This window comes from Melanerpes formicivorus, unplaced genomic scaffold (genome assembly GCF_026170545.1).
Source record: "Melanerpes formicivorus ecotype bairdi unplaced genomic scaffold, bMelFor1.0.p_v2 SCAF_9, whole genome shotgun sequence".
Taxonomy (NCBI): Eukaryota; Metazoa; Chordata; class Aves; order Piciformes; family Picidae; genus Melanerpes; species Melanerpes formicivorus.
The window spans coordinates 6,755,799-6,767,976 of NW_027142361.1; positions in this window are offsets into that span (position 1 = coordinate 6,755,799).

Below are 12,178 nucleotides of genomic sequence, written 5' to 3' on the forward strand. Positions count from 1 at the left end.
TCCATAGACTGAAGTCTATTGCCATGTGACATCTTCCAGGACATGGGACAGACTTAACCATTGAGACACCAGAGTACACTGCATATGGGGACGTCTGGCAGGGGGATTTGGCCTGCTATGGAGAGCAGTGAGATCACAGAACCATTTTGTTTGGAAAAGAAGTTTTTAAAATTGAGTCCAACCATAAAGATGTTTGGTCTATAACCTCTAAATGATACCACAGAACCTCAAGAAATATTAGCCTAACAAGCCTAACATCAAAGCAAGCTGAAGTAAAACCCCTAGATTCTTCCAGACTGAATTTCTTCTCAAATTTTTTTCTTTCCAAACTGAAGTTCATTTCTTCTGAACTTTTTCTTTTGCTAAGTATTTCATTATTTGTGCTCATTATCCGTATTTGGATGCATGGCAAATGTCAAACTTATTACCAGGACATAAAACCTTTTTTTTTTTTTTACTGGAAGTGATGAATGCTCAATGACATTTACCATGGAATCAATAGGAGTCTATGAAATGCAGGAAAGATGTAAGCAGTGTCTCCTTAGAATCATAGAATCATAGAATCAATAAGGTTGGAAAGGACCTCAAAGATCAAGTCCAACCTATCATCCAAGACCTCATGACTACTAAACCATGGCACCAAGTGCCACGTCTAATCCCCTCTTGAACACCCCCAGGGACATTGACTCCACCACCTCCCTGGGCAGCCCATTCCAATGCCTAACAACTCTCTCTGTGAAGAACTTTCTCCTCACCTTGAGCCTAAACTTCTCCTGGTGCAGCTTGAGACTGTGTCCTCTTGTTCTGGCTACACTATTCTTGATGCAGGCCAGGATGCCATTGGCCTTCTTTGCCACTTGGGCACACTGCTGGTTCATGTTTAGCTGGCTGACAATCAGTGCCCCCAGGTCCCTTTCTGTTTGGCAGCTCTCCACCCACTCCAACCCCAGCCTGTAGCACTGCATGGGGTTGTTGTGGCCAAAGTGCAGCACCCGGCACTTGGACTTGTTAAATGACATCATGTTGGACTCTGCCCATCTGTCCAGCCTGTCAAGATCCCTCTGGAGAGCCCTTCCACCCTCTAACAGACCAACACCTGCCCCCAGCTTGGTGTCATCCACAAATTTGCTGATGACTGACTCAATCCCCTCGTCCAGATCATTAAGGAAGATATTATACAGGATGGGGCCCAGCACTGATCCCTGGGGGACACCACTAGTGACTGGCTGCCAGCTGGATGTGGCACCATTCACCACCACAGGCCTCTCTTTTTTGTAAAGTATTTAATCTAGGGACAATTTTCCCTGTAGCTACCCAAAGGCAGCGTAAATTTAGATTTATTATTTGAAATAATGCTGCTACAGTTAACCACAAATTATCTTCCATTGTTATATGGCATTTTTGATATATACATTTTGTAGTGTATGAAGAGTTCACAAACTTTTTTTGTTTTGTTTAATCTTTCCTAACAGTACTGTGAAACATTATTAATGGATGTAGATGCTGATGGCTAATGATCACACAATGATCATATAGAAAAGATGAAGTAAGTTGCCCCAGTCTCAGCATAACATTTTTATTCAGTGCAATGATTCATGTTTTGTCTCATTACTCAAGATGAAAAAGGTAAAGAAAGGAAGGAGAGTTTGGAAGAGCCAACATGGTTTTTCCTTAGCATAGTCTTCCACAGACTGCTGTGGAGTCAAAGTGGAGATTAAGTCCATTTTTCCTCTCTGGTGTTATTCATAGGGTAGTCTCCATATACAAGAGATTGACTGGTTCCTTACACAACCCATTGTACAAGATGGAAATATTTCCAGACCTTATTAATATATTTTGTGGCCCTGCATAAAGGTCAGTCATCATTTGGCTTCTAATCATTAGAATCTGTTTCTACTGAAGGAAATCTGGCAAAAGGACCAAGTTGTCCTCTAACAATTATGAAAAGTGCTGTGAGGACTTTAACAATACTGAATGGCTGCCAGTTCCAGGGAGAGAAGACATATCATCTGAATTTGAATTTATCTTGTTCCTCATAGTCAATATGGAGCTCTATCTGCAAAGCAATGCATATAAACATTGATGTAAATGAGTAGACTTCCAAATTTCAAAATAAATCAATCAATAAATAAAAAGTTTTTCACTGTTTCTTCTGTGATGAGAACACAGACAATCTTACCCTCCAAACTTTGAAAGCTTAATCCAAAGTTCACTGAAATCAGAGAGGATCAGATTATTAAGACAGCAGCATTAAATATTACAGACTTCTATAAACAAGCATCAACTGTATTTAAACTAATTGCAGTTAGACTTGCAAGTTAATTTTTATAAAGATACTCTGGAAAGGTTATTCTTCTCTTGGTTCTATATTGCTTCTTTTTGACAGCTAATAAGACATGGAATTCCTTGAACACATGGAAGAAATTTGTTAATTCACTGTTGATTACACACATTTTCATTTGCTATCTCCATCTCTACAAAGTCTAATCAGTACTGGTATATGGTCTTGCACCTAAGAAAATTTCCTTCCTTCTTACAGCACCAAAGAATAACTTATTAGATAAGTAAATGATGTTGCAAGATCTCAAAGGCATTATGTAAATAGAGGAAAGAGAAGATTCCAAATCAGTGAAATAGTGATTACAAATCCAGATATGTATGGGAATTGACCAAAGGAAATAAATCTGAAGAGAATAGTTCTGGCTTCTGAGTATGGACCTGAGTATTTCAGGTTCTTCAGCATCTCAGGAAGACTGGAACTGAAGATGAGCTAAAAATACAAAAGGATTATATCTGTGTGACCCATCTGCAAGACAGAAGCTAGTTTATTTGTCCATTACTTTGATGGATATAAAAGTGCAATAGCATCTTGTGGTGAAGGCACATTATGCCCCAATACTGAATCTTGTCCCAGCATGTGGGCAAGTTCCCCCTCCTCCAGGAGGAAGACAAAAGCCAAGGCATTAGCCAGGCTTGCACGCACCCAGCGCATGCAGCGCTTGTGCTTACACCAAGTATGGGCATAATTCTAGCTTCACGCTTTCTATAGGCTGAAGCTAGTTGCTCATGAGAGTGCCCATTGGTCAAGCCCAGCCTCGAGGAATCTATAAGTATCACCCCAGCTGGTGAACACGTTGCCCCCTCATTTACTTTGTCTCTATGCTTGCTCGAGAGAGTAACTCTCGAGCTGCAGCCTTTGCCATTGAGCTTATTGTTGTTAGCTTCTGTTATACATGCACGCATACTGGAAGCCTCTGCATTGTTGAAGAAGCCCAGAGGGAGGACCTTCGCTTAGCCTGAGGAGCTCAGCATTGCCACAACCAGTCGTGCCGATCGGAAGACCCCATCGTGCCACCGGAGGACTGGATCAACCCCCGCGGGTAAGATCTGCCCAGTTGCCGGGGAGAAGGGACTTGATCAATACCGAGTCCACGTATGCTTAGCCCCGCCGTAGCGGGAGAGGAGCCGCCGAGTGCCGCTCTGAGCCCTGTGAATGCCAGGGAAAACCAAAGCATTGTTCGTGCTTATATTGCACCGGACCCGGGACCACTACGAGAGTCCTGTTGCTCCTTTAACCTCATTAAAGAGAATCCGCCGCTTAACGCAGCCGCATTCTCTCCCCGAGGCTGTTTGCATCAGCCCCGAGAACCGCCGTAGCTGGGCCGACCCCCATAGCTTCGCCTGCTTCCGTCGTTCGAGCCCACCTACCGGCCACCGTCGTCCCGCCCTGCCGTGCGAGCCGACTTCTGAGGGCCGATCCCACGGACCGACCCCGACCAGGACCGATCCCTGTTGTCTGAAGGGGATTTAATATCGTCCACGTGCTTTCCACCCACTAGCACTCAGTTCAAAGTATCCGCGTCTAGCAGAGTAAGCGCTGACGCATAGAAAGATTGTAATATTGCTGTGTATAGCCAGAAGCCGCCCGCGTCCCGCCGAGTCTCCATCTAGTGGCCAAGCGGCAGAACTGCACCCTTCGTTATATAAATACAGAAAGGGTTTATAGATAGTTCAATTACATCATAATCATAACACTAAGCCAGTTGTGGAATCTATTTCACGAATGTGCACTAGAACATGTATATAAGTTGGTGATTCATCGGTTATTAATAGTTTGATAATTAATAAAATAATATTTTTCATAATTCATATTTCATATTCATAAATTTAATAACCTCTTCACCACAATATGGCGCAGCGAGCAGGGTGCACAGCTGTGAAATATTTCCATAACTTGGGATACAAAATTACAGCCCCAGACTTGGAATGGGCAAAATTAAATTGTAAAAATATAGATGGCATTTTCGCAAAGCTAAGCGAACCCAGCAGCGAACACGCTGTCCTGATGGCATCTTGTATTATACAGATGCAGGAGGAAATTAAATTCTTTGACCAAAAAGTTTCCCAATTGGAAAGGGAACTGGCAAAGTCAGAGGCGCAAAGCCAGAGACTTCATGATTTATTTGAGTTGCACATAAAAGAGACCATGTCTGTTTTCAAGTCTCAATGGCAATCACATGCTACCTATGAAGTAGCCAGGGCACATGACACACGAGAGCCAGGCTCTCCTATTTTGTCTGTTCCAGCTGACAGGCAGAAGCTAGCTGATTTTGATTCAGCAGCTGCTCAGCATCAGCGCATGAGCAATGTTAGCTCACCCACACCAGACAGGTCAGCAGCTACAGCACCGGTGCAGCAAGCCAAGCTAGGCTCCACACCACCGGATGATAACAATGAAGCCACCAGCTTCAACCAGCAACAAATCCCCAAGAAGAAGGTGAGATTCAACTTAGCATCACGAGATGACTCCAAAGCCAGCAGTGGACCGAGTTTCCCACAGCATGGCAGACCAAGGGATAACCAGGGAAACAGAAGCTCCTGCAATAAGGCAGCCAAGCTGAGTCGACAACAGCTTGCACAGCATCCCAACAAGAGAGCTTACTGCGATCCCAGAGACACACAGAGCACCACATCAGACTCAGATTCTGGATGTGAGTCTAGCCCACAGCATCACCACAAACTGTGGAAGAGCCAAGTTGCTATAGAAGCCAATAAGGCTGAACCCCGCAGCATCCTGAAAGCTAAGCTCCAGGAAAAGACCTCCGAAAGGGAGAGTTCCAGAAGGGACCACAGACCCAGCAAGGAGGGACACCGGCAAAAGGTATATACCGCCAGCCGTAAAGCGATACCGCATGGCCAGAGAAGGGAAGAACAACGCTCTCAAGCATCCTCTTCCACCAACCCAGGCAGACATGAATACTGCACTGGAAAACAACACTCACGAGGTTCCTGCAACCCCAGTAGAGGGAATGAAAACATGCAGAGTGACAGGGAATGCTCTAATTCACGAGATTCACCTGACTCACTAGATCCATGGTGTTGGGTACTCCTCAAAATGGAATGTCCCGAGGAAGTTGTATTTGGCTTGGAACCAAGGATGAGAAAGAAAGTAGCAAAAACGGTACTCACTAAATTGATAAAAGAAGCAGTGGAAAGAGATTATTCCTCATTTCAATACTGAGGAAGTCCTGTCATAGTGACAGAGCCCATCCTATCAAGGGGGTGGGAAATTGACAAACTCCATAGACACTTTGATAGCTCCAGTGTCATATGGGAATCAAACCCCATCACTCAGTCAAGGGGGTGGTGGGAGATAATTGAGAGTACCAATATTGGTTTCGGAGCAAACAGTTGTTCCACACTGCTAAGGCAGCACGCTCTGTTAAGAGTACAGTTTAAAGTTTGTATACTGTTCATATAGTGCTAAGGTATTGTAAGTCACTATATTTGAAAATGTAATCTACCAAACAGGTATGATATAGTTTAATCCTATATGGGATAAACCTTGTTAAGGGTAATCCATACTCGAGGCTTATACATGCCCATGGGCAAGGGGGTGGTAATGTGGTGAAGGCACATTATGCCCCAATACTGAATCTTGTCCCAGCATGTGGGCAAGTTCCCCCTCCTCCAGGAGGAAGACAAAAGCCAAGGCATTAGCCAGGCTTGCACGCACCCAGCGCATGCAGCGCTTGTGCTTACACCAAGTATGGGCATAATTCTAGCTTCACGCTTTCTATAGGCTGAAGCTAGTTGCTCATGAGAGTGCCCATTGGTCAAGCCCAGCCTCGAGGAATCTATAAGTATCACCCCAGCTGGTGAACACGTTGCCCCCTCATTTACTTTGTCTCTATGCTTGCTCGAGAGAGTAACTCTCGAGCTGCAGCCTTTGCCATTGAGCTTATTGTTGTTAGCTTCTGTTATACATGCACGCATACTGGAAGCCTCTGCATTGTTGAAGAAGCCCAGAGGGAGGACCTTCGCTTAGCCTGAGGAGCTCAGCATTGCCACAACCAGTCGTGCTGATCGGAAGACCCCATCGTGCCACCGGAGGACTGGACCAACCCCCGCGGGTAAGATCTGCCCAGTTGCCGGGGAGAAGGGACTTGATCAATACCGAGTCCACGTATGCTTAGCCCCGCCGTAGCGGGAGAGGAGCCGCCGAGTGCCGCTCTGAGCCCTGTGAATGCCAGGGAAAACCAAAGCATTGTTCGTGCTTATATTGCACCGGACCCGGGACCACTACGAGAGTCCTGTTGCTCCTTTAACCTCATTAAAGAGAATCCGCCGCTTAACGCAGCCGCATTCTCTCCCCGAGGCTGTTTGCATCAGCCCCGAGAACCGCCGTAGCTGGGCCGACCCCCATAGCTTCGCCTGCTTCCGTCGTTCGAGCCCACCTACCGGCCACCGTCGTCCCGCCCTGCCATGCGAGCCGACTTCTGAGGGCCGATCCCACAGACCGACCCCGACCAGGACCGATCCCTGTTGTCTGAAGGGGATTTAATATCGTCCACGTGCTTTCCACCCACTAGCACTCAGTTCAAAGTATCCGCGTCTAGCAGAGTAAGCGCTGACGCATAGAAAGATTGTAATATTGCTGTGTATAGCCAGAAGCCGCCCGCGTCCCGCCGAGTCTCCATCTAGTGGCCAAGTGGCAGAACTGCACCCTTTGTTATATAAATACAGAAAGGGTTTATAGATAGTTCAATTACGTTATAATCATAACACTAAGCCAGTTGTGGAATCTATTTCACGAATGTGCACTAGAACATGTATATAAGTTGGTGATTCATCGGTTATTAATAGTTTGATAATTAATAAAATAATATTTTTCATAATTCATATTTCATATTCATAAATTTAATAACCTCTTCACCACACATCTTTAAATAGAGACAAAGAGAGAAAATGGAAGGGAAGAGGAAAATGTGTTTGTCTATAGTTGAAATTTAAGAACAAGTAATTCTTTCCTTGTTTGTTACAGTTGTCAAGTAACCACATATAACTACTAATAGACAAAGACAGGGTTGTGCAGGAGCAGCAATTATTAATGGACATCACTGAATGATAAAGAAAGAGCTAGCTCAAAAATGGCATTCATTGCACACAGATGTCTGGACCATGGGCAGATGTCTTAGATTGTCGACACAAAGCGCTTTTGTGCTATCACAGTAATCTAAATTGCTTTGCATTTGGTTCCAGACTTTTCCACAAACTGCTTTCTGCTGCACATAAAATCCTATTCTTAAATCCTTGCTGGACTTCAAGGGCCAAATTACTTCCTGGTGTAACTTTGCTTAATTTGCCTCAGTTTTATTGGTGCAGACAAAATTCGAGAATGGTATTCTCAGTTATAGGACATCTCATACATCATTCCATAGGTCATGGTCTTGGTTTGGGGGAGGGCATCCACCACTCTTGCACCATCACATTAAAGGAGATGACACTCAGAAAGCACAAGTGGGGGGAAGGTGGGGTGGAGGCATGGCTTCATGTATCTCTGTGTGCAAAATACAGTATGCTTCACAAGATGGTATGGTCATGACCAGCACTTAAAGGGAGACTTGTTTTAAATGTCTTGCTGTACCCTATTCAGAGAAGAAAGAACTCACAGTATGTCTTATAAAGCTTTATCTCAGAACATTTGCCATTTTAAATGTACTGATTCCCTGACATAATCTGTGAATTGTCAGCTGACAACATCATACCTCACATATGAAGGAGCCCACAGAAAACCATCCATAGCTGTGAGACACATAGTTTCCTGATTCTCTGGGGACCTTATCTCTACTGTACTCCTGTAGCAGAATTGAGCCTAACAGAAAATCAAGTCAGTAATGATTTAGGAAATAATTTGTATCCCCGGAGGAGGCATTTGGTGCCATGGTCTAGGCATGGGGTCTGTGTTGATAGGTTGGACTCGATGATCCTCGAGGTCCTTTCCAACCTAAGCGATACTGTGATACTGTGATACTGTGATATCTTGCAATAGAGACAGCCCAGCCTAAGTTTCTGAGTTTTAGTTAATGGCCTCATTCTATCTAATGTGTCTACTCTTGGAGATATCACTTAGAAATTAACTGTGTGTTTTTATTGTCACAATTTATTTTTTACATGGAAAATATTTGAATTATGCTACACACTGTCAGACACAGAGACAGAGTAATTGATTGAATAGCTATTATTCTGCACTGCACCTTGGTGAAGGTAAGTAACGAATAATACATTTACATTGGTAACAAGTAGTAAATTTCCTGGTGGACATTTTACAAGGCTCACTTTGTATGGGTAAGACTGCAAAATATCTCTCTAGGGTTTATTATTCCCATCATCACAGAATTATCTATTACCTAATCCTAGAGGAACTACAATTTGACTTTAATTTGTTGTGCGGTTTTGTCTGTAGTCAAAATAGCTTTCAAGGTACATTTAACAGATTGCCATGCTAGATTGTACAGACCTCCCTTTTTCCTTCATCCAAGGGTCAACACACTACATGAACTGACCTTACTGCCCAGTCACTGCTTGCTGTGGGAAAAGCATCAGTCATCAGCTCAAAGGCTGCTAACATTAGGATATGCTGATACCAGTACATGGTTCTGCATAGCTGTTAGCTCTGAAAGTGTGCATAATACTACATAATTTCTTCTTGCCCTGACACTGACTGGAAAAGCAGACGAAAAACTTTGTCATCTTGGACATTTTAGCCATAGAATTTGGGTAAAGCCATTTAGATTTCAATATGCTTTAGAAATTAAAATTGTGACAGACAAGACTTCTCCTTGCCTTTTAGTTAAGTCAGCTGATAATTTAAGTTTGACTGGATATAAATAATCTCTGATTTGTTTGTGTTATTTTATCACCCAGAATCATAATTATGATTCAAGGAAACATGTACTGCATACTAAAAGAAACCACAGCAACAAAACAACAACAAAACCCACCAAACACTCAAACCTCCAGAACAACCTAGACACATTGAAGGGTCTAGAAATTAATCTGCACTTGACTTGGGGGAGGGGGGCAGCGCAGAAATCAGAGGAAACAATGTCTGCATGGGTTAGATGGGGAATGCTTTCAGTTGTAGGACGACGGAGATAGGAATCAATACGGCTGACCAATGTGATCGAGTATTGTTCCTTTATTGTTCCAGTGTTGCAGGCCGATGGTGCAGGCCTGAGGTGCAGGCCTATGGAGCAGGCCTGTAGTGCAAGTATAGCACGGTAAAGTGTAGAAGAAACAGGAGACAGGAAAGGCAGAAGAAGAAGTGCGTAGCAAGGCAACTGCTACAACTTATATAAACTCGGAGAGCCTCGTTGGCATAGCTCCATTGGTTCCCTATGAGTGACCACACATTGCACTATTACAGATTATTGGTCCAACTACTAATGACACAACGAGGTTGTTGATGCCGGTGCATGTCCTGTTGTCCCAAGATAACTGTCCATGTTTATAGCTACCAGTGTCTTGTTTTAGTTACATGCTGCAGGCACAGCACTGTTTTGCTCCACTGCTAGCTGACTCTGCATTTATGCTGAGCATGGCCTACCACCATGTCAGGCTCTAGGCCTGCACTGCCAGATTGCTCACGCTGCTCGTCGCTGGCATTGCCACATTCAGTACCACTGTGATAAGTCTGATTTGTAACAGGATTACTGCAGTTCACCTCCCATTCTATTCTATTGTTGTTAGTTATCATGATACTATTTAAACTACAAGAAGTGAATAAGACATGCCCAGGATGCTACTTTGCCCTGTAACCTCTGCCTTCATATGCTGAGTATGGCAGGTTGAAGGATTAATGCAAACTTGGCTAGAATCAGTTTGGGGTAGAAAAACATGAGCAACTTTGATATTGTAATGTCACAACCATGTAACTGTTGTGATGTGCTCGTTGACAGTGTAGATCTGCTTTAAATGTCAAGTGGAGTTGATGCAAGCTAGAGGAAATCTCAAACCCTTTCCTTAATGGTACCTAAAACTAAATTCTGGAAAAGTGCAATAATCTTTTTGCAACGTTGTAAAAACATACTGCACAGTGAAATAAAGCCACAATGTGCTATCCACTATTTAATCCTGACTGCCTGATCATGGTTTTATGTATCATCATAATACATTATTTTTATAGTGCCCTTGGTGTGTAGTGCTTCTCAGGAAAACTCCCTGTAAAGTTAAGAGAATCATCAGATAGGAAATTTCAGAAGGAAACAACAGCAGCACAAACCACTTGGGGAATAGCACTTCTTTCTGGGGTAAAATGAAGCATCTTGGAGCGGACAGGTCAAAGTTGTGCTTTTTACTTTTTTCCCCGCATTCAGGGTTTTTTTAATATACCCTTGAAGGTGTCAGAGTAGTTTCGTAAGATTAGCTGTGGCAAGCACCATAAGTATATATGTCTGTCTAAAAACACCCTGTGTAATCTTTGTTAGGTTTAAGGACAAGCTGAGAATAAATGTGACTGCCCAGGCCGAGCTCCGGGGAAGGTTCCGCGGCCAAGAGAACCCGGGCTGAGCCGCCCGGTAGGAGAGTCTCAGGCTCCCTCTCGAGGACATCCGCGTTAATGACAAATGCATCCTCCAGGTCTGCTCCGGCACCCTTCACGCGTGCAAACCATAGAATCACGTAATCGTTTTGGTTGGAAGAAACCATTAAGATCGTCAAGTCCAACCGTTAACCCAATATTACTTAGCTCACCAGACTTGCTAGAGTTAGATAATAGTCGGACTCGATGATCTTAGAGGTTTTTTCCAACCTAATTTGGAGCAGATTTAATCAGTAAAGCAAATGAACAGATGACATAAATCACAGGTTCACAAGAGAGTAAACAGCTGCAAATTAGTTTCATCGGTATAAAGGTGGCAGTCTTTCTATTTAGCCCAAGACTCTGAGAAAACAGAAGTACTCTGATTTGTATGCAAAACTGGGGAAGGAGACTTTTTGTTTGTGTGTGACTATAAAGGAAAAAGTACAACAGGTGCTGAACAAAGGCACCATGGAGCAGAGTCTGGTGCAAAGGTGAGAGCTCTGTGGCTGCTAAGCATAAATGATTTTACTTCAGGCATTAAGTATTTTAACTTTTCTGGTGTACCTTCCCTACCTTTCTAGTGGTGATTAAAGGGAATCCGATTTTGTAACTTTCAACTCTGAACCTGAGGCTATAAACTCAAGACTAGTTTAATATCCAGGCCAGAACTTTATGAGCACAGAAATTTTTTAGCAAGCTAGTATCACAGCTGAAACTTCTGCTAATCCCTGTCTTCTCTTACAGGCTGTTACTAATAGGGATATTGATCTTTAAAATATGGACCCAAGAGAGACCAGGTAATGCTGCTGTGAACAGCTTTCAGATAATATTTTCTAAGCTTTTTCATAGGTAGTATCTGTGCGTATCTATTTCAGAAGAATTTGAAGCTCTTGTGGCAGCCATAGTTGCAATTTTCTCTGAGAAACTCCCAACATGCAGGTGACTGTTCACAGTGTAAGTACTCGTGGCAACTCTTTAGGTTTATGTGCCATCATGTTAAGCAATTTTTTCCCCCCTCACTCAGGTAACAAGCACTGATTAATTAGTAAGGACTTTATTGTTGCTCTCTTGAGCATAGTTATTGATCATGCAATGGTCCTTTAAATATTATGCTTTGCCTGAGAAGAAATGGTTTTCAAAACCAAAATTGCTGTCTGCTTTAAAGTCACTAAAAAACAGAGCAGGTGACAAAACAGCAGATGCATAGACCTGTTTCTAGGTCTGCTCTACTCACTGTAGGTGCTATATAAGCATATTATCATTTAGCACAGATCACAGTTAAAAGATACTGGAAGAGCTTTTATTCCTCTTGAA